The 22,999-nt window shown below is 41.4% G+C and overlaps 1 protein-coding gene and 2 long non-coding RNA genes across 6 annotated transcripts in view; 2 read left to right on the forward strand and 1 right to left on the reverse strand.

Moving 5' to 3' along the window:
- LOC101748968 overlaps window positions 1-17,588 on the forward strand; it is a 56,052-nt gene extending 38,464 nt beyond the window's left edge. Inside the window, exons 2-6 of one of the 2 annotated variants that reach the window (XR_005857789.2) lie at window positions 3,743-3,914; window positions 5,289-5,442; window positions 9,890-9,963; window positions 11,215-13,335; window positions 14,554-17,588. This is a non-coding gene — a long non-coding RNA (uncharacterized LOC101748968). Of the gene's footprint in view, window positions 1-3,742; window positions 3,915-5,288; window positions 5,443-9,889; window positions 9,964-11,214; window positions 13,336-14,553 lie in introns of those variants that run through there. The other variant, XR_005857790.2, reaches the window with a different exon arrangement.
- LOC112531717 lies at window positions 4,036-19,047 on the reverse strand. The gene is made up of 2 exons (XR_003073622.3): window positions 18,947-19,047; window positions 4,036-14,980 (listed from the first exon to the last, which is right to left on the reverse strand). It is a non-coding gene; the product is annotated as an uncharacterized LOC112531717 (long non-coding RNA).
- The window catches only part of LRRC3B (leucine rich repeat containing 3B), a 45,194-nt gene continuing 40,036 nt past the window's right edge, over window positions 17,842-22,999 (forward strand). The window contains exon 1 of one of the 3 annotated variants that reach the window (XM_040696276.1): window positions 17,842-17,957. The gene's annotated coding sequence lies outside the window, so the exon portion shown is untranslated. Of the gene's footprint in view, window positions 17,958-18,459; window positions 18,525-18,737; window positions 19,056-22,999 lie in introns of those variants that run through there. The other 2 variants (XM_015281792.4, XM_418756.6) reach the window with 2 other exon arrangements.

Genomic DNA, 22,999 nt, shown 5'->3' on the forward strand with positions numbered 1-22,999 from the left:
ATGACTCAGAGGCTTGGTAGGGGTTTGGGGGTGAATATTGTGGCTTCTGACTAAGTCTTGAGGTGTAAGTCTTAAAGCTTTGCTTGGTACAAGTGACAGTGGTTTGTAGTTCAAAGCATGGCTCAAGGCAGCAATTTCATTTTCTCTGAATTTCAGCAAAAGAAATATGTAGTAGCTCACATAGTTTTACTCAGCTTGCAATGAAAAAGGAGCTCTTGTGCTATAAATATATTTCAAATGCCAAGACAAAGTAGATGTATTCTTACAAACAATCTCGTAAAGGTAAGTAATCTATTCTGTTAGTTGTATATCACATCCTCCTGGCCTCACAAGTCATGAAGTTAAGCTTAGGATAATAGTTTAAAATGTGAACACCCAGAAGTGACATGGCAAATATTTACAGCTCGGCACATCTAATCTATTTATTCATTTAATATTTTCATTTTTTAAATCTGTTAATATAAGACTGCAACGTGCTCTTTCTTCTCTATTAGCCCAAGAGTCAGATTTTAAAGTAATTCAAAATGGAAGGACAGCAGAAAAAAAATCTGATCACGGCCATGGTGGTGATGACTTGGAAGTAAAACTAATAAATATACCCATGTTACCATCCCTAAATGACCAGGGACAAAAAATGAGCATCATCCAAGAAGGCAGGATGTGCGTTGGCTGAGTTTGCATGGTTGTAGTAGGAAACAGTTAGAGTGCTGCACAAGTTATATTTATGCATCTTGTTTACTATCAAACCAACCTGTGGAACAATTGCCTTACCTCTTTTTTACTATGAATATTTAAATGCTTCATTTTTTGAGTGCGTGCAACTGAAATGTCATGTAACTAGCTGGTTGCATTTATTAAGTCCACTCAAAGATGATCCCTCTTACAGATGTAAATCTATATATTTAATTTCACAAACAAATAGCCTTGACAGTCAGCCAAGAACACTTAATCACACATGCCTACAGGCTGGCTCCTTGCATGAATGGCTCTCCCTGATGCACCAGTGAAACTGAATTAAATTCTGGGAAGAACAACAGACCTTTGATAAGAGAATCTAAAGCATCATTACCTCAGTTGCACTGAATATGCTGACCTCCTGTAAAAGCAAAAGAGTAGGGACTTCTCTTGAAAGATGTGCTTTCAATTGTGTATTCATTGTGGGTACACTTTTTTTTTTCTTTCCCTTCAGGCCTTCCCTTCCGTTATTCCATATTTAAATATAAAAATCTTGTTTATTTTGGCCAGTATTAATGACTTCATATTTTATCTTTCATTTGCTAGTAGGCTGGAACTTTCTGCATGTGCCACAACAGAGACAATCTTCTTTTTCTTTGTGAAATGAATAACATTAATTCTGATCATTTTCCTAATTAGTAGAGCTCTTCACAGGAGCATTATTTTTAAGTGTTGTTACCAGAATTACTCAGGAGAGCTTAGAGGTTTAGATTACTGATGTTTAAATTAATTAAAGAGATCTATCTGTGGATTTTCCCATCTGAGTTAAGATTCAAAATCTTTTTGTTGTTGTTGTTGTTTTTTGTTGGTTGGTTGGTTTGGGGTTTTTTTAGGAAATGTTTCCGGCAACAGCAAATTTGAAGAAAATCTGATTTAAATGTTGTCTGCTGCACAGGAGATTACATTAACATTTCAGTTAAAAATTGCATGTAGACAATTGCTCATTTATCCTGATGTCCCATATATCTTAGCCTTGGTTAACTAAACACAAATGAGCGGAGATCAGTGGCATTGCAGTAACTTGTATGGGGCAGATCCTAACTCATATGTATTTGGTGGTGATAAAAGGCAGTGGAAAGTTTGGACATCTGCCTTCTTTTCTGAGTTCTACCCTTATTGCTGCGGGCCTTCATGGAACAGATTAGCAGAAGATGGACTTCATGAAGTAAAAGCATGAGTGATGGATAAGATGTTTGAAAGTACAGGAGTTAATTTAACTTCCACTGACTTCAGGTGGTTGGACTAAATGCAAGAATGTGAGCTACTGCATGTATTTTAAAACATTAACAGATTTACTCGAAGTTGTCTGCTGTGGCTGGGTACAATAGAGATCAGCGCTGTTTTGGACTCCAGTTGATGGGAGACTCCTAAGTATGGCAGTGAACCAAGACTCACTGCAGTGCTGTTACTATGTAAAAAACACTTGAACTTTTTCAGTATTAACAGAAAATTCTCGTTCCAACAAGGATAGCTACGTAATCCCCATGGAGGTCAGGATCTGAGAGTAGGCATAAACCCACTGAGCCCTGTTAGCCCATCTCCTCCCTTCCTTGCTGCTGGCTGTAGTTCAGCCTTGGCTCAGAGCAGCTGTGCTTTGCTTCAGGGCTGAACTCAGGCTATTTGCTGGCAGACTGGGCTGCAGCATGCTCTTGCCAGCTTAGGTCAGTGTTGGCCAGGCAGTATGACACACAGAGGCTCTTCTCCAGAGCATCTCAGAAGGAGTTAAAGCCATGGATGCTGCATGAGGGCAGCCTTCAGCTCAGACACAGACTGCTGTGGACCAGAGCCAGGTTTTGGAGGTCATGACAGACAACTACTGAACTGTAGGAAAAACAAAGTCCTGAGCTTGGAACATAGCTCAGATAAGCTATCCTCCAAAAGCAGTAATGACTCAAGAGCTCAGTCCCATACCATGACATTTCATAGTAGTATTAACACTGCTGGACAAGCTAGAGATCAAATGGACATTTAGGCAGGAGCCACTAAGGAGGGATGTGACTATGGGTGAGCTGTGGGTGGGGAAGTATTGATTACAGAGTTTTAAGAAAATATTTCCAAATTTGAGCTCACAAAATTAGGCTCTAAAATTTGCACATAGCAAAAATATCCTCCTGAAAAGAATCATCCCTTGATGTAGATCAAGTCAGCTGGAGCTGACATTTGTTCAGTTTGCATTAATTTCTATTTCTTCCCTTTCTCACCTTCCTCCTATTTTATTTATTTATTTTTTTAATAACCAAAACACTTGGAAAGCATCAGAGGAGTCAAAAACAGTACTAGAGTGAAACTCAAATAGATAGAAGCTACCTACTAAAAGTCATTTAATAGAGATCCCAAAGGCTTTCCTAAATGAAACCAATTACGAGCTCTTCCTGAGATAAGGTGATGGACCCCTGGGATGTTTATGTATAAAACATTTTCCATTCATAAGAAACCATTCCTCCTGAAGGCACTGTTTTGTTTTTGTTTTTTGTTTGTTTTTTTTTTTGCATGCTGACTATTGCATCATCATCTTTTTTAATGTAGTTGGTGAAACACCTTGAAAATAATTCAAGAATGCAGAACATATTTGGATAGGATGCTGAACTAAAAATGGAGTGATCCTTTTTTATGCAATCTCACTGCTCCTTTGCAAAGCTATTAGATTTCTGATTGTGACAGTCCTAATGGTAAGATTCTGCCAGTTTTCAAGTTCAGGTTGTTTCCTGCTCTTCTCTGATAAGAAAATCAGAATGGAAAGTGCTTGCTTTATACAAAATATTATCTGTAGTTGCCAAAAATACCCCCTTACAGATGCTCTGATTCCTTTGAAATTTCTTTCCGAGGCCTGGCACCTCTCATGAGTAGGGAAGGCAATTTTAACATACATCTGAACCTTTAATTCCTCAGTGCATCAGTTTTAGTGACAATCATTACAATCGAGTTGACAAGCCTACGAACCTGAGAGGCATTGTCAGAAACTGAAGTGAGCACACAGCCTGAAATCACAGCATTTGTTCCTTGACAGTTCCGGCACGGTGGCAGCCAGATAGGGCTGAAAAAAGAGAGAAGGCACTGTAGTTCCTCCTCGCTGATCTGAAGCCTGCAAACAGAGATCGTTTCAGATATAAATACTTGGAGCTGCCTGGTTGCCTGGGAGGCTGTTGTAAGAGTGAAGCATACCGATCCCTTCTCTGAAGGTTTGTGTTTCATGACCCCATTTTGATGACTGATCGTTTCTAATGTTCATTCTCTGCAAAGATTCTCACTTAGAGAACTCATTTATATTACAAATGAGAGATTTTCGAGGGCGGTTCAAACTGTATTTTATCTCTTTATTCTTGCAGCTGACAAAAAAAAAAGAAAAAGGTTTAATGCTTGATCTGCTACCGAACTTTTACATTTTACATATATTATGTTATATAAAGCCCATTTGATATACTCACTGTTTCATTGACAATATTAACATATTTTACTTCATCTCTGTGGGTTTTTTTTTTTTACAGTGTCTGAAAATTTGCTCAATGTTTTACAAAATGAGTACAGACTTAGCATTAGCTCATAAAATCTGACAGTCCTCAAAGGGTCGGTGTTGGGGGCTTTTACTCATCAGTCATGATTTCTGTCATAGCTGTGTGGAAAAATAAAACACACGACAATTAGGGCGGTCCTGAAAATAATCCTCTCAAGTCAGCCATACACCGTTCAGACAGAACATTTTTAATGTTAATTATGAGGTTTGAGTATGTATTATAAAATATATCGCTCAAATAATTGATTGTCCTCCACCTGCATCTTTTAAAATGAAATGTTTCATGCAGTAAGTTACTGAACATACAGAACTGAGCTGTTTGCCACCCGTGTAAGTGATGAATATACCTCCCTTTGTCCTACTTAGCCTGGAATACTACCAAGCCTCTCCAGTGTTTATTTCACAATAATCTCACCACTGAAAAATGCTGATCATGAAAGCTCAGTACTGGAAGCTCTGCATTTCCCCCCACTTTTTTGGTTGTTGTTAGAAATGCAAACTTAGTTTGCTGACACTCTGCTGGTCTCCACAGGTGCACTGGGACATGGAGGTGAGGGGCATTTCCAAGATCCCAAACCATTTAGGGTATACTAGGTTAGAGCTGACTTGCAGAGTAGGCATAACGCATTTCCAATCACTGTTCCATGTGCAAAAGGGGATAAGCATTCTTCCAACTGCACTGACATCCACTAGCCCTGATAGTGATGGATGGCACTAATGATTAATAATAAATGGCTATTCTAATTGCTAGAAGATAAAAAAAAAAAAAAAAGAATCTTTTTGAACAACATTTCTATACCCCAGTCCACTTCTTAATAGCTACTCTTATGATTGGAAGATGATTATCTAGTATTCCCAGGCATTATATTTGAAGTTCATTTACTCCCAGTCTGGTAACATAATCATAATAAAACCAGATTTATTGGTTTGTTTCTCCTTCTAGGCCAATTAGGTAAAGCGTAGAATTTTATAGGATATTGAGGACACTGAAGCAGATGCTGAATAATAATGGCTAATCTCTGTTCATTGTGATATATCCCAGAACAGCTGCAAATGATGGCTGAGCTCAGTTATTATCCTGGATAGCATGAAAATTAAGGATCTCTTCCAAGTACTTCCTCTGCATTATAGACTTACTTTCAGCTTCTGCTTAGTCCTTTTCCCTCATGTGACTGAAACTCCACAAATCTCCACAGGTAAGGGCACCTATACCCCATACTATACTTCCTTACAGGGAATGACTCTATCTGGATTATCCCAACACATATTCTGATGGGGTCAAAAAAGATAGAGGCTTCAGCAGGCAATTACAAGTATTGATTCACTTGTGTTGATTATACTGAAATGTAGGTTTCGAAAATACAGTATATACAAAATAAACATCTTACAAGCAGTAAAGCAGTAAGATATGGCAACTACAGTGTTGTATTTTGAAGAGTTACACATGTTATTCCGGCAGGCTTTTTTGTGCATTCCTTGCAGCTTCTTGAAGTATGTTAGATAATTCCAAAAACAGGAATGAGTGTAGTTGCCAGGCATTTGTAAAGGAACCTGTATGCTAATACCAGAGATATGAAGCTCAACATTTTGAGAAAGTTGAGCTGGAAGAATTTCTTTTCCTTCATCCCACATGTAGTCTAGGGGGACGTGAGGGCAGAGCATTTGTCCACGCATGCTGCAATACAGCCGTGCCAGCAATCTGCAGCAAAAATGACTGCAGAGTACACAGTCAACAAAAATGGTGCTGTTTTATGAAATGTTTACAGCCTTTTTCAGTAAAGAATGTTCCTCTAAAACACAAATGAGGTGTTTGTATGCATGTGTTTCAGTGATTATGAAAGTACTGCCTTCAGTATTGGGCCCCTCACTACAAGAAAGACACTGTGGACCTGGAGTGTGTCCGGAAAAGGACAGTGAAGCTGTGAGGGGTCTAAAGAACAAGTCTAACGAGAAGTGGCTGAGGGAACTGGGATTATTTAGTCTGGAGAAGAGGAAGTTCGGGGGAGACCTCATGGGAGAGGGAGACCTCTCTACAACTGCCTGAAATGAGGTTTTGATGAGGTGGGGATCAGCCTCTTCTCCCATTTAACTAGCGATTGGACTGGAGGGAATGGCCTCAAGTTGCTCCAGCAGAAATTCAGGTTATTAGGAAAAATTTCTTCTCTGAAAGAGTGATTTGGCACTGGAACGGGCTGCACAGGGAGGTGGCTAAGTCACTGAAACTGGAGGTGTTCAAGAAACATGTAGATGTAATACTAAGGGACATTCTCTTAGTGGAGAAGTATTGGTGGTAGGTGGTCAGTTGGACCAGATCTTGGGGATCTTTTCCAACCTTGGTGATCGTATGATTCTATGATTCCAAAGCTACCAGCTGCAGATACTGGCATACACTCTTAGAGCTTTCCTGAAGTCAGTGAAACTAAGACAGCTTTCATCCTCTAAAGATTAAGTTAATTCTTTATTACAAAGAAGAGAAAAAAAAATTGCAAAGATGTGCCACCTTCTTTTGTTCCAACACCATCCTGTTCTAGACAATTCAACACCGCATTCCAGCAAAAGAGAACCCAAATACCTCCCCCGTCTTAGTGCCTTCTGTCCAACAGCCCTAATCTGCCTTCTCATTTGCAATGTGGAGGAGAGGCCACATAGCCCAGAACACTTGTTCCTTAGGGCTGCTCATCAGCTCTCTGCAGGAGCTGGGTGATCACCCACACTTCAGACTGACTCTTAACAAGTGGCCCTGTTAAGGACTGTATAGTCTAGACCAGTTTCCTGAGTCATCCACTCATTTGAATCAAAGGCTCTAAATTAAAATTGTCATTTGAAGGCTTTTAACACTATGACTCCCACTATGCTTCATTCTCAGTTTTGAAAATGTGAAAATGTAGGGAATAACTGGCACAGGAAAAAAAAAAATCAAATATATTTCCAATAAGATGTATACCATGTAATGATGTTTCTTGCACATATATTGCAGCAGCTTTCAAACTCCTCTATTTTGTAATGATTTTAGCTTTAATAAGCACTTCAGAAGATGAGTTCTTTGTTGATCCATAATGACAGAAAATGCTTAGTTTGTTACTGAACTACATCTTTCTCAATCAATGACGATTACACTAACACTCAGGTGTGGAGTGCTCTTCTTTCAACACCTCAAAACTTTACAAAGGACTGAAGCGTGCAGTTCATCATCACACCTCACCATGTCAGATGACTCACATTGTGGTAATTTAATCATCACTAGATATTTAAAGATAAATTCCATGCAATTTCTATTGGTTACTGTGCTATCTTTGAACATTATTTTTACCCATTAGGATGCCAGCCAATATTTTAGCAGAGTTTTTGCTTAATTTGACAAGGAAATTACCTCCAATTAAGGAACTCTCATCTATTATTTTTTTTTTCCTTCAAAGGCAAAGCTATCTTGTGAAATCTGAATACCGTTTGCAAAATCTGAAATCATGCACATGCATTTTTGCTTGTCTTTGAGCCTGGCAACTGTTGAGATAATGAATTTTATTAAATTGTCCAAACAAACCATTACTCTTGTACTAGTGGTGGTGCGAGCCAAATAGTAGCCTGAAGCAGAGCTGCTTGGCTCTGTTAAAGCCCTGAACTAATAGGTTCATAATGAAAGCAACAATTCAAACTAAACTGTAAGAAACATGGAAGTGCCTGTGTAGCTCTCCTGGAAGCAAATATGTTGTTTCATTACAGTTCCATCGTAAGAGGCCACATCTTTACTCGCCCTTGAAAGCATGCACAAGATTTGCACACAAAGACCCTCTATGAGAATTCTCAGCACATTTAAGAAATGCTGCTCAAGCCCTTCTTACCTGTGAATACAAAAGGACCAGGAAAACAGGAATAGGATGAAAATCACTCCTTGACATTAGGGTGAAGAAGAGATCAAGACATCAGTTCTGTCTTGAAGACTTAAATGAAAAATAACTGCACAGGTCTGTGCCAGTCTTCTGCTTTAGAGTGGATGCTATTCCAAAATGCAGTGCACTTTTGCATGCCCGATGGGGAATGGTGGTATACTTCTTCAAAAATCTGCTTCTTTATAGATCAGATTCAGATATACGTCTTGCCTCAGCGATGACTAACAAGAGCTTAAAATTCAGTTCTCTTTTTCCTTCAGTACAGAGTTCCAGATTAATTACAATATTTCTTTCTGCTCCGTTTTTTACTGAATCACATTATTCCTAAGACGGTGATCTGCTCAACACATGTACGCTATGATCTTACCATTCAGATAACTGGATTTCAATCACTCAGCTCCCTCAAATTCAGTTTTAAGATTAATTTCATAATGTCTATGTGATCTATGTGATCTAGAGAAAGGTAGTATTTTTCATCAGTTGGAAGATTAAACCACAACTGATTCTCCAAGCTCCCTTGCTGGTTCTTCTTGACTTTTGAAACTGATCTGTCCTCTGTTTTAGACAAATAATGCTATTTCAGAGATGTCTCATTAATATAAACAATAACGTTGTTGATGTTTTTTCTCCTCACGCTGTAGCAGCCATATATAAGATCTGTTGTTACTGTGCTCATGCTGAGTTACTGTGAGCACAAAGAATGCATCATCACTGGGCAATAATTTTGCCAGACCAAGGCTGTGACTTTGCCCTCTGAGGGCTGTCTGTAAGCAGATAATACTGTTGAACTAGACAGAAGGATTTACAATGAGCCTCTTTTTAATTATCGTGTGTAACTCGAGGGAGCTTTTCAACAAAATTCTCTTTGGGTAATTTTAATATGTTTCTAAAAGATTTAAAGTGATATAGGTCCAGGAGCAGAATAATATGTGTTGCTATTTTTAAATGCTGGTGTAAAATCCCAGCTGCACAGCTTTCTCTGTATTCGTATTTTATTAATCAGTCCATTTTAATGTCCTCACTTTTTTCTCTCTTTCTCTCTCTCATTCTCTTCCTCTAAGTCCCAGCTCAGCTGCTTCCCAGAGACCATTTTAAAATTAATTCAGATGATTTTAGGCATTTCTGATATGACTACCATTACAAAGCTATCCTCTTGGTGAACCAGTACTGGAGGCAGAAATATTTGGAGACCTTGTCTCATTGCTTCCTCCAAGCCAACAATAGTCAGGCCAAATCCTGTTTACTTATTTATAATTTAAATGAATTTAAATGAATATATCACAGGATAATTGATTTTATTAATATACATTAAAACAGAGAAGTTCTAAGCTCCAGCTCTTTTTTTCAGAGAGGGAGATGACATAGATCTTTGGTACCTCTAGTAACAAACTCTTCAGCTAGGAAAATCATGCATCCGTGATGTATTTGCTTTGGCCTGTTGGGCATCTGTGTCAATTAATCTACTGTGATCAGTGTCCAGTTCTAACTAACGGGCTTGGATACTCCACTGAGCCTGAAAGAGTTCTCGGCAGACCACCGATTTTAAGTGGGTCTAACGTTGGTTCCGGTTAAACGCTCTTTGGATGACAGCCATTAGTGCCATTCAGCACAACAGTTAATGAGACATCTAGCCATAATTTGTGCACTCAACTAGTTAAACAAAAGTCTGATTTTATTGACAGAAAAAAAGGAGGCAATTACATTTCAAATGTTTCTGCTTACTTGTTTCTTTTTCTTCTTTTGTTTTCGTTTACAGTTCTTGTGGATCACTATGTATATGTTGAGAGCCAGTAACATCAGCGTTGGCAATTAGCCTGAGATCAGTGCCTGGTAAGAAAAAATCACTTTCTGATCTTCCTTAGGGATGAAGTCATGTTTGTCTGCCTTCCTGAGGGCATGGTGACAGTGCTCATGCTTCTCATTTTCCCAGGACCTCTGGTGTGTTCATGGTGCTGCTCCACCCAGGCTGCATTGGCAAAGCGTAATTCAATGAGAGGTTCCCATTAGGCTTTCTTTAGTGGAACGTTCCTAAGTTGGAGGATGTTGAAGAATATTTACGATATAATGTTAAATCTCTGACAGCTTTTCCTCAGAGTTTAGTTTACAAGTGGGGAAAAATGCATGTCTTCTTAGTGTTTCAGTCATCTTTCCTGATATCCCGCACTGAAGAACAGTAGTACCAGGGAATAGCTGACAGCTGATATCTGACATATGTGAAATGAAGGAAATCTTCACATGTAGGATATATACATGAAACTACCAGGTCACCTCTGTTATACCTGTTATTGCACCATAACATATATCCCCATTCTATTTTTATTACTTAATTTTGAATAAACGAAAAATAATTTCATGGAAGATGAAAGCACATTTTTAACTAGCCGGTTGGGAAAAAAGAATGTGATCTTATACTAATAGCAACTTTTCTATAGCAGTTTTCATCTTGTGAGCAAGAATTACTTTGAAAGTGCATATACCGTCCCATTTTGTCTAGATGATGGAGTGATTAAGCACGAGGGGTTGTTTAATTTACATATTTTGTTCAACCTGTGTGTGCATTTATGTTGTTAAAGATGTTAGTCAATGAAAGACACACTGTTAACTTAAGTCCTTTAAAACGCTTACTTGAAGTCAGTAGCATTACTCTTAGTGCGTAACATAGAGCAGATGTGGAAATATCTGCAAGATCAGGATCTTATGCTGGCAGTTTCTCTGGGGCACACCATACTTCTCATTTTAGTAATGTAAAATATCTTGTAAATGTCAGATGAAATTCCAGTTCAGCTAACAGTTTTCTACATAGAAATAATAAACATAATTAAAAATAATGGACATAATTTAAACACTCAACCCAAAACATCAAGCTGATTATTTTATAAGACTCAAGATAACATATCCTGGGTACCACGACTGTTCTTCTAGAGCAATGACATTTTTGTCAGTCGTGTTGTTGTACATAAATTAAGAAATATCTTCGCTATCCTCTGAACAGTGTCTCAGATGTCCAAGTCTAGAATTACATGTTACTGTTTGTTGTTTCTGGATTACTTTTTCTTTACATCTCTTTTTCTTCTGTTTCAGGAACATAATAAATCCACCAAAGTTTCCCATATGCTGCCCAGATGTCCTACAAATAGATTATGAGATACTGCTTGTTGCTCCTTATATGTCCCATCATAACCACTGATTCTTAATGCTATTTTTTTTTTTTTACCATCTAGCTATTAAAAATGACAGGCAGAATTATGCAACAGAAGATTCGTTTGGGAAATCTCATTCACAGTCTGCACATACACTCAAGGAGACAAGCCCATTTCTTAAATACATCTGTAGTTTAGGAGGAACCTGTGATAAATCTAAACCAAGAAGAATATTTTGATGAGCTGAGGCTAATAATGCATCCTTGCCTCTCATGCTCCAGCAGAAAAAGGTATCCACAGTCAGTGAGCATTATATATATATATATATATATGTGAAACATATAGTTTCACAGAATGCTCATCCCAGTGAGCATTATGTGAAACTATACTTACTGTGCTGCTGCATGTTGCCAGGTGTAAACATTTTGGAACATTACAAACTGTCACTCATTTTGCTAATGGATAATTTGCAGTGCCACATTATTAATTACTCTTATTAGTGATTAATACAACATTCTCATTGTATAAGTATGCAATCAAGAGGCAATAAGTTGAGGAGATGTGTGTCTCTACTGGCATGATAAATATTTACATGCTTTCTGTCCTGTTTCACCAATGTGAGATGGCTTTCTTTCAGTCCTTTCTGTGACTATCTGGGTAAAAGGTTTAAAACAAGTTACCACCAGCTATGTTAGTCTAAATACAGGAACAGCTGCTTTCTGTGTATTCAGTTTTCCATATGGAGCTACAGTAGAACACCACAGTGCCTTTATGAATGCTTTGCCAGACAAGGTGTTAAATATCTGATTTCTCACTCAGGGATGCTGAGCACACTCACATGCTATGAAAATGAACCACTTCTCAGCTTAGGGCTGGAAATCTTAAAAAAAACTGTTTTGAACAGGGCATTTTCACAACCATGTTGTCTAGCTGTCCTGTCAGCATAGGCAGGGAGGTAATACAGATGGTGGAAGCCGTAGGCCAGCTCTCTGCTACCAAAGGCAGACACATCTGAAGCATTCCTCCCAAGCCTGCCAAGGCAAAGACCTTCAAGCAAAAGGCCGTATTTTATGTTTCTTTCTTTCTTTCTTTTTAATTTAAATTTTGGAAGGTGTTGCTTTGTTTCTGAATTCTCTGTGGGTCTCTTTATTCTTGACCAGTGGTTCTGGAGACTGCTTGGCATTTGTGACTCACAGTGTGAACATCTGCCTCCTCACATTCCCAGGGGCATTGGGAAAATTGGAGCCGTTATGTACTAGCTCTATGTTTCCCCACAATTTAGGGCCAAGAGAGATTATTATATTGCCTAGTCTGATGTCCTGTGTGCCAGTGGCTATTAGTTGTTGTAGATGTACCTCAAGGCTGAGACAGTTACTTTCATTAGCCCGTGGTGTTTTATTCCTTGAGAAACCAAACTGCTGTGTGTCTGAAGCAGTATTCAAGACTCCTGCAATTCTTGAGAACTGATTGGTCCTTATATGCCCAGATAATCACAGAGGCACAGAGACAATCTTTGCAAAAATTCGCCATCCTTGCCAATTTGATCTAGAAAATTCTCTACTCCTCTTGGACTTGACTAAATTCAGACCCGGGCATCAGATGTCTAAGATCATTTTCTGCATTAGTCTACTCTCTTCCTGGCTACAGCAAAATGAATAATCCATGCTTCAGGGGAATGGAAAAACTTCTACTGCAGAATATATCAGACCAAATATCCTCTGGGAAGAATGGGAAGGGATTCTTCCTTACCTCTGTAGGCAGCCAACTGGAGCCCTTGAGTACAGAATTTGATTATACTCATTAGCTTAATGCCAACCTGCAAATGTCTGAGTGGGAAGGGTGTAATTCAAGCCATCTTGTTTCAACCATAATGGAAGAAGTTGCACATATGCGACATTCTAATGGATGTAGGGCTTGAGGGATCACCAGGGAATCTTGCCTGACGTGACCCTCCTTTCCTCCTTATTTGAGGCTCCCTTGGCCATTAGAAGTTCTCCCAGAAGCTGAAGTAAAGCCAATATTTAAGAAAGAAAGACAGTTTTTAGGACAGCATCAAGCAATGGTGAGTGCACCATCTCCCTTTGTAAGCTCTTACAGAGTTTAATTACCTTTACTGCTAGGAAATTGCATCTGATTTCAAGGTTGATTACATCTAACCTTAAACTTCCAGTCAGTGGACTTAGTTGTGCTTTTGTCAGCAAGAGTAAAAAAGCTCACCGCTGTCTGTTGTCTTTTCCACGTATCCTCTCAACCTTTCCTTGGGTAAGTGGAATATGCCCAGCTCTTTAAGCCTCCCATCACAAGACATGTGCTTGACTCACAAACTATTTGGATTTTCTCCAATATTTTCTCATCTTCTTTAAAGTGCAAGCACCAGAACTGTGCTTGTTATTTTAGGAACCTGCAAGGACTGTGCTGGGTCCTTGCCATAGCTTTGCACCGAGATCTTGTGTTCGGAGTGATTATCCAGGGTAATCACTTTTTTGTCATTCCTCAAGTCTCTGCTTTTTGAGACAGTACCCATTCCTACAAGCTTCTGGTCCCCAGAGGTATTAATTTGCATTTGAATGCATTAAAATGAATTTAGTGTGCAGCCTGCTGGACAGTGATCATTTAGCCAAATCAAATCACTGCAGAAGTAATATATCTTCTTTATTTACTGTGCTAAAATACACTGTGTCATATACAAGCCTTAAAAGCACAGATTTTATCTTGGTCTGTACTGCTGAAAACAATATAAAATTGTATTAGATAAAGACTGTTTCTGGCTCTGCTGGGAAAGCTCCCCACATTGAATGAAACCTCCCCATTAAAAGGCTACATTTTTAAATTTGTCAGTGAGACACTTCTTAATCCCCATAATGTGTGAGTTGTTAATTCTCTGTAATGCAAGACTGGAAATCAAAATGTCATGTGGTATTAAGCCAAGTGCCTTGCAGAAATCCAAGTCTGTCCTATCCATACAACTACTTTTATTTTATATAAGTCTCCTAAATAACAACAACAACAAAAAAACCCTCACTGGAATGTCTGACAAGATCTAACCCCTACTAACTCAGTTTGATTAGCATGAAACATCTATTTTCCAGTTATTTCTCTAATATTTAAGCATCCCAGAAATGCATACTATTTTGTGAGCAGCCCAAGCACCAATTTCAGGCAGTGGATGGTGCATAGCAGAATACTGTTCTTCACCACTTATATTTTTCTCTAAATCAGAGCTAGGTGGAGTATGAGCTGTACAAGTTGAGCTTATTTACAGCTGCTGTTTCTCTTTCAGAGCTAATGAATTATTGACAATCTAAGGATTTTCTGTTATATAAACCAGAAGCTCTATTCCTTAATACAGAGCAGCTCCTCACTGTGTAGAAAGGGGAGTATGTGCAAAGCTGGCAAGATCGTTCAATATGACAGAACTTGTCAAATACAAGAAACCAGGAGCTACTGGTATGTCTTGAAGAGATCATTTCATATCCAAACCTCCAATCCTTGTAAGTGCAGCATCAGGAAGCAAGATGGACTTCAGAACAATGCATATTGCTACCAGAAGTACCAATGGAAATTACAGGATGAAAAGGATTTGTGGTGGCCCTCTGCAAAGATCATTTCTCTCCATTATTCTTCATGGGACAAAACCTCGGCTTCTCTAAATGCAGTGGTGGTGCCCATGGGCTGAGAGGAGCACGAAGTTTGTTGACATCACCGACCTGCAGAGACAGCAGAAGCGGATACCCAATTTAGGAACATGTCTACAGTGTGAACACTGGGGTTTGTGTTGCTTTTAGAATTCCCACGATGCACCATTTCACGCTTTTTGCTGCTGTTACGGCTCGGTGCAGATTATTGCTCTGGGCCCTGTCTGTGTCTTCCTATTGAGCACAGAGTCATGTCAAGGAGAACGTCCCACTGACATATCTATTTGCACTGTCCTCTACAAAAATTTACCATGGCCCATGAACAGAAAAAATACTCTGAACTCTTACACACATACTGCTTAAGATAAGGCAATTAAATGATTTAGTTCTTGGATGTATCTACTTTTAGCATATGGATTTCATACGCTGTTGGCTATGAAAAGAATGAACACTCCAGTAAAAGGAATATTAGTTAATGGATAAGAAGAAGGTCACTCAAATTATTTCAGCTCTGGAAGAAGAGTTGGTTTTGCACAAGGTTGTGAATATCTGGAAAGGACTGGTAATACCAGATCATCCTTTGATTTAGCCATTTAAATATTCTGTTAATGTTCATAAATCTTTAAGGATCTGATCCTGTGAAGTCATATTTGCATGAATAAGCCTTATTCACAAACAGTCTCAGTGACTTATGTTGGTTCATTTGCGTCAGAAAAAAATAATCGGGATGGTAGTACTGGGTCCTCTTATATTTATAAATTGTGATCAAGATTATTTTATGAGGTAAACTTAAGAACCATCTGGCATCACCTATCATTTCCTGCTGCTTAATTTCAATAGCTATGTGTAGAAGTCAGTGAGTATTAGCAATTTCTTTCTTATCTGAGGGCAGCCAAATGACCTTCTCCATTAGACTTATATTCCTTCCTAAGAGAGGATTACTCCTTTGACTTCTATTTATCATATGAAATGGATGTGTGAGACAATAAGCCTATGAGAAATCCACTAGTGGGGCTGCTCATGGGACATGTTCTCGAGAGTGAAGTTTCTTCCACTAAGAATAATAGCACATTCTTCCTACTACACACACAGCCAACTGAGGGGGAGCACAACATCAGCTGTATTTCAGTTCTCACAAATCTCTGACATTTTTAACAGCAAGTAGCTGTGCATCACTTTACAGTAATCTTCCCCAGAAAAAATTACTTTCTTTTCCTTTACAGAGATATACTAAACACCCATTAATTCCAGCTGAAGTTACAGATGCTTAGCTGCTCTCAGGAGCGAGTCTTTGAATACAAACCTGCAAACCAGCTACTCGCATGCAGCTGGTCAGAAAACTTGTTTTAAGAACTGCAGAACAGAGATTTCATCAACAAGAATAAATATTTCTGTCCTTGGGGATGTTCTTTTTTCTTAGTACGAGGTATCACGCACAAGTCAACAGGATGAATAACACCATGGGTAATGTGGCAAGTAAAGTCATGCAAGCTGGGATCTGTCTTCCCTTATACTGTTACAATAATTATATAAATGATTCAGTCCACAAAATGCTTCTTGAGATTCAACTTTAAAGGGAATTTACCACAACAGAGAGATGGGATTTTTATCTAATCAAAGAATTACTTCTTGCTATTTACCCAAATGAAAAGATCAGCCAATCTTTTTCATTTAAAAAATACTTTTGCAGCAAGTCACTCCAAGGAGATTTTTGGTGCCTCTGATATGAATACTGTACTGTGGGTAAGGACTATTAAGTGCATCCACCTCGGGTGCTGTACCCTGCTGTCTTATGCCTATATTCTGAGCAGTAATAATATAAACACAAGTTGAATTTGGAAAAAAATGGCTCCTGCATTATAGATTTGGGGTTCTCAGCAACTATCCAAATGAATGTCTTAAAATGAATCTAAGTCAGCTTCAGTCAAAGGAAGAAAAATCTCAGAGCCTGAGAATCTCATTGTGTCCCATTAAGAATCTCATTGCATGTCCCTTTGTAAACAATACAGGGCTGGCAGCCTGGTCATGGCTCCTCCTGGTGCTGCCTTTGGGGCACCACCCAACCTATTGTCAGCAGGAATGTGGGCTCATGTACTGAGTTTTTGTGTTTTGTGTGATTGTGTCCTCAAAGCTGAGTTGAGTCGGTCAGAAAATGAGAGGAACATGTAAAAAACTGACAAAAGTGATTTTTATCAACTTCTGTCATATTTGCTATTTTCTCTTATATGAATAAGAATGCAAAATGATGGCCATGTATAAAAATGTTTATGAGCCAATTTGCAGATATTCCTGAGAGCAAAGAAGGCAGAGTTTGGTACAATGCAAAGGTCTGGTCCTACATTATCCTGTCAATATGATTCAGACAAATTATTCAGGGGAGTATTTACTTGGTCACAGGTTCTCAGGATTGAGTCTTAATGATGGAGAATGGCATTTAGCAGCTTATCTATAGTGTATTTTACCTTCTTACTCCTGAAATAGACCATCTATCCATGGCCATAATGATTGTCCTTCTGACCCAGCAGTTTCTCTTTAAAATGGCCTACATGAAGATAGCACGGGTTTGTTTAGTTAGAGGCAAAAAACACTACTGAGGAAATTCAAGCTGATTCCTTTTCTGTTGTGTATAGCATTGAAGAAGACTTTCACCTTAAAGCAAATAAACCAGATACAAAATGAAGATGAGTCTTTCCCAAATCCTCTTTCTGCAGGCACTGTCAGCGGGAGACAGACCACAGGGACCCTTCCTGCACAAGGCAAATAGGACGTTCACTTTGCATAGCCTGCATAGAGAAGTGCCAAATGAAGTCAGTTTGAGTGAGACAAAACCAAAACCACTGGCGATGTTCCTTCAAGCCTAAGCTGAAGGTCCATTCCACAGAAGCACCCCTCTGGGTTAGAGGAGAAGCCCACCCTGGTAAAATCAAAGCAGGGATTCTACACATGACCACGGCGAAGGGTTGGTTGGGTTGGGTTCAGAGCAGGCTCGTCTATTGGAGCCAAAACGGTGCGGCAGCAAGTTGGCCAAATCGAGTATTATCAGCTGGCGGTAAGAGTTTAATTTCTTATTCTTTCATTCACGCTGGCTACCCAACAACCCTTATTCAGGATCTGTGAAGAAGCCGGGAGGGCACGGGGGCGAGAGCTGGGGCACCCCCGGAAACCCCCCGCACACCCGGCTCGGAACCTGCGAGGAGAGCCCAGAGCATCCCGGCCTGGAGGGGAGCGGCATCCCGTCGGCATCACCGCTCCGGGGGAGCATCTCCCGCCGTGCCTGCGGGAGCGCGAGGGGAGTCTCCTCCTTCCCTCCCTGCCTCCCCCTCTGCTCTCTCCTCCCTCCCGCTGCCTGCAGCCGCAGCGCAGGGCAGGAGGGAGAGGCGGCGGCAGGCAGAGCCTCCCGGCCCGGCGGAGGCAGGAGGGCGGGCGGGCGGGCGGTGGCTGCTCCCCGGCCCCGGCCCGGCCGCGCCGCCGGCAGGCTCCGCCCGGCGCTCCCATGGCGCGGCGGCTCCGCGCCAGGTGAGGCTGCGCTGCCTGTTGCGCCGCGCCGCGCCGAGCCGAGCCGACGCGAGCTGAGTCGCACGGCGAAGTTTTGCGGGAGGCGCCGCCGCTGTGCGATGTGAGTTGCGGGGTCCTGCGGGCACGGTTTGGGGGAGGCGGCACCACGAGAAAAGTCGACGGGGAGGGAGGGAGGCGAACAGCGCTGCTGCTGCTGCTGCTCAAGCTGCTGCTGCTGCCCAGGGGCTGCCGTACTGTGCCGGGGCTGGGGCTCAGCCGAGGCAGCGGGGGAAGGGGGAATTTAGGGGCGGAGGCTGCGGGGAGGGGGGCTGCCACCCGCAGCCCGGGGTAGACGAGGAGGGGAGGCTCCCATCCCCGATCCCAAAAAGCAAGGGAAAAAGCGCCCGCCGCCGTGCCCGGGTTTCCAAGGCGCCCGCTCACCGCCGAGGTCGCGCCGATCCGCATGCGGGCGGCGGCCGGGGCGCGGAGCGGGGGGAAGACGCCGTTGGTGTTGCCGTGGGATTTTTCCACTTTGAGACCTACCCGGACCAGTTGCTACGGAGCAGGCGGCGGTGATGGGGAGGAGAGCTGCTCCCTCCGAACGCGAGCAACAAATGGCAGCGGGGGCGGCGGCGGAGCTGGCCGCGGCCAGGTGAGCTGCACCGCCCGCAGCCCCGTAGGGCAGTGGCGCGGGGGGCGCTGCGGTCCCCGGGCGCAGCCGCAGCCCCCCGGGTGCTCCGTGTGCGCGGCGTGGGGCTGCGGGCGGTGGGGACCCCCCGGCGGGGCACGGCCGCGACCTTAGAGCGGCACGGAAATGTCAGGCGGCCGGCAGAACGTGTGTGCCGGGTGCCGTGCGGGTAGCAGCAAGCTGTGCCCTCGCCTTTCTGGGAATCTGTGCGTCCCGAATTTCCCCTCCCCAAAAATTTAGGACATGTCTCGGATGCGCCAGAGGGAATTTTTCTTTTCCTTCTTGGCTCTTTCCCTTAAAAATTAGAAGATTTTAGAGAATTGGTCAGAAAATCGCGAAGCCTTTCAGGCTGATGATTATCACCCGGTCTTGCTGAGCGTCCCCCTAGAGAGCAGAGATGGTGTGATTGTGGAACGAGAACAGTCGGATAACTTGAGAAGCACGGAGAAGCCAACTCCTCGGAGTCAGAATGAAAACCGAGCAACCAACGTATAGTGCTTGTCTCAAAGAAATGAGCCCAGAGGTATTTCCATACATATGGAAATGACAAAATAAACAACATGCGAGGATTGTAATTATTTAAAAATAATAACCCTGACAAAATGTTACAGATTTGGCAAGGAAAGAAAAATGAGTGTTTTTAGAGCTTCAAACTCTTCCTAGGACGGCCTCTTCTGAGTGCTGAACAGTAACAGGGAATAATTTCTTCTCGTGGTAATCTGTCTAACGATTTGTGCATTTAAATTGCAAGGTGTGTGTGTCATGCAAAGCAGTAACTGGAAGGCTTTGATACAGAAAACCACTGTGTTCCATTGGCTTACGTGTTGGTATTTTTCTTAGCAATTTAATTAGAAAGGACAGACACACAATGGGCTTCTGGTTTGATTTAGAGGGAAAGAAGAAAGTGATTAAGCTGTAGAATAAACTAATTTGCAAAACCTTTGCTATGTTCAGAGTCTAGTTTTCTAGTTGAGTTTCTGTATCTTGCTTGGAATTAACGCTAGCGGTGTGATGGCTGAGCTGATTCTGCAGCCCTCGCTTCTGCGAGTTGCTATGGGTTTCTATGGGATCACTCCTACAGGTAGTACTCCGATGACTCAAGGCAGCAGAACTGGCCCCATTGTCAGACAGTCCCGCACACAGCGTGCTGAGGGAATGTGCCTCTTGGCCCTGATGGGAGGTCTGTGGCTATGGTAGGGGATCAGCTTGGGTTTGAGTCCAAGTCTCTTGCATTTATTCAGCTGTTGCTGCTGGGGTTACCACCTTGAGGTCTGCTGTGGAGGAGCACTGCCTATGGTGTGAGCAGAGTGAGCTTCTGTGGCTTGTTGTGGCTTTCCATTGGCTTGGGGTGAGCTGAAGCTGCTCAGCACCTCGGAGGACAGGACTAGAGTGATTGAGAAGGAGGGTCAGATCTGCAGTTGTTGAGAATCAGCATGTTTTGGCCCAAATTAATCAAATGAATTAGTCAAAAAGACATATCTTTTTAATAGTTGTAGATGTTTGTGCTCTGGATCCATTCCTGTCCTGGTAAAGTCCATGGGAGCTTTGCTACAACATGAAAAGAATAGCAAGGTGTTGTGGTTTGTCTCTGCCATGTGCTTCGTAGGGTTTTATTTAAAGTCTTTTGGAAGAGAGGAATCTTTTCCTGCTCATGCTAAAGCTACGTTAGAGCCTGGCTACCTTCAGAACAACCGCATCATAGGACAGCTCGGGAAATAACCTCCCAGCAATAGAACTGGACTTTATGAAACTGGTCTTCCTTACAGTGCAGACTTGGGTGTCAAACCCCAGAGAAAATGCATTGCTCTAATACAAACTCACCTTTAGATGCTCACTTTCAGTAATAAGGCACTTCTACATCTCACTTTTAAGGGGTTTCATGTTATGTCATTCCGAATATTTATATGCCTCATGCAAGGGATTATCTCTGTCAGAAGGGATTCAAAACTTTTAATGAAATGAATAATTTAAGAAGCGGGAAAATGCGTAGGAATATTTGTCGTTACCGTTTCAGTTGATGAGGTGGACAAAGGAAGGAGCTTTTCTCAGTATAGAATATTGTGTTTTCGATCACTTGCAGGATTTACATGTAGCTACCATTCTTGTCATTTGCATGCAAGTTCTTTGGATCAGTCCTGACTTGCGAATGCGAATTAAACCAGTGTTCTGTGCATCATCTTTGTGGTTTTGCTTCATCCGGTGAATATTTTTAGTAGATATGAGGAAAACTCTTACAAAGCTCTGAAATCCAGAAACTTACAATGCAAAGAGAACCTTATTTAAAAAAAATACTGTTTGAGCCAAGAATAAATTATTGGAGTTCATGGGATGTATAGCATTTACCTTGGCCTGTTTGACCAACTCTTTTTAAATATTAGCTTATTTACTAAAAGTCATCTCCTGAAAGTGCAGACTGGGTTGGATACTTCAGCTCTGGTACAAATCAAAAGTTGATACATCTACAGGAACTCCAAGCAATAAGGATATATGAAGTTCTCAGCACACTCGATTATTTTTAGATAGACTACTGTCCATAAGTGCACGTATGAGCAAGAGTGCCTTCTGCTCTTAAATGCAGTGTGCTGTATATGAGAGGTAGCATCATATTCAGAGGTCCTCTCTCCTAGGAAATTTAAATTTCTGCTTCTAGTTTTAATCCAGTGCCTTTCTTTAAAGAGGTCTCCGTGCTTTCTCTGTTCTGGTGCGGTGTGTTGGTCTGGGTGTACACTGAATGTCTGCGTGCATCTGAGGGAAAGCAGTGCAGTGTGGACTGGTTCTACTCTCTGCTTTGGCTGGGTTCATGCTCTGGATAAGCAGTTGCCAAACACACTGTGGAGGAGGTTCTTGTTATTTCATAAAGATCAAAGATGCATCTTCCTAATGAAGGTTTCTGTGGTAGTTGGTGTCCATGTGTCCATACTTGCTGTTGATGGTTGGCATAGCTTATCTCTCTTGATGAGACTGTGTTTGCAGCCTGTGCTGCCATGTGTTAAACAGGGACCTGGACTTGGAACAACACAATGCTCCTGCTGCCGACCAAGAAATAACTTTTATTCCTGTCCCCTAGATATTTAAATGCTCTATCAAGTTCCTGCAGCAAGCAGGTTTGTTTTTTTAAGTTAGTTTCTGTGCTGACTTCAGCACTGGATATGGGAAAAGCCTTTTGCCATTTGGATTGCCACAGTCCCCAGAGTCTTGCTTCCCATCAGCAAGGAAACGGCACTGGTAGCTGAATTAACATGTTTGTAGATGTTTGGGTTCTTTTGTTTGTTTGTTTGTTTGTTTGTTTCTCTCTGGTAAACTGCTTAAGGATGAAAAGAAAGAGAAGGAGAGAAACGAGAACAGACAAAGTAGGCCAGATGCCTTAGAAATAGGAGTAAAGCAAAAGACAGCAAGGATAAAAGCTCTGGGTGAATGGTTGAGTTGAGACTTTCTGAGGGATGAAGCATTTGGTGTGGCTGTAGCACAGCCCTTTGGTTCGGCTCATTGCTGTGCCGGGGCTCACTCAGGGACTTTGGGGAAGACACTGTGGTTGGGCAGATTTACTTGTTTCATTGAGTAGAAACCTTGCCGATGGAATGGGCTGAGCTTTCTGTGCCTCAGCTCCACAGACTGAGAGGAGATAAAAGTGCCTCTTGAGTAAATGGTGCTGGAAAAAGGCCTTTTCAGAGAGACATTCAACTGAGTAATTGGAATTTTTACTTAAATGGAGATGAAAATTAGCACTACAGATCTTGATGCGCTTGACCGTGGTTTACCTTTGCTTTTCAGGATCACTCCAACTATTTTGTGTGTGTTTAAAATACATTTTGTCCTACGTTAATAGCAATTTTGTAAAGCTGCTAACTTGTCCTTTGAAAAGAAGCAGAAAGTTGAACTCCGCCTGCTGAATAGTGCTGTAAAGGTAC

Source organism: Gallus gallus, chromosome 2 (assembly GCF_016699485.2).
Source record: "Gallus gallus isolate bGalGal1 chromosome 2, bGalGal1.mat.broiler.GRCg7b, whole genome shotgun sequence".
NCBI lineage: Eukaryota > Metazoa > Chordata > Aves > Galliformes > Phasianidae > Gallus > Gallus gallus.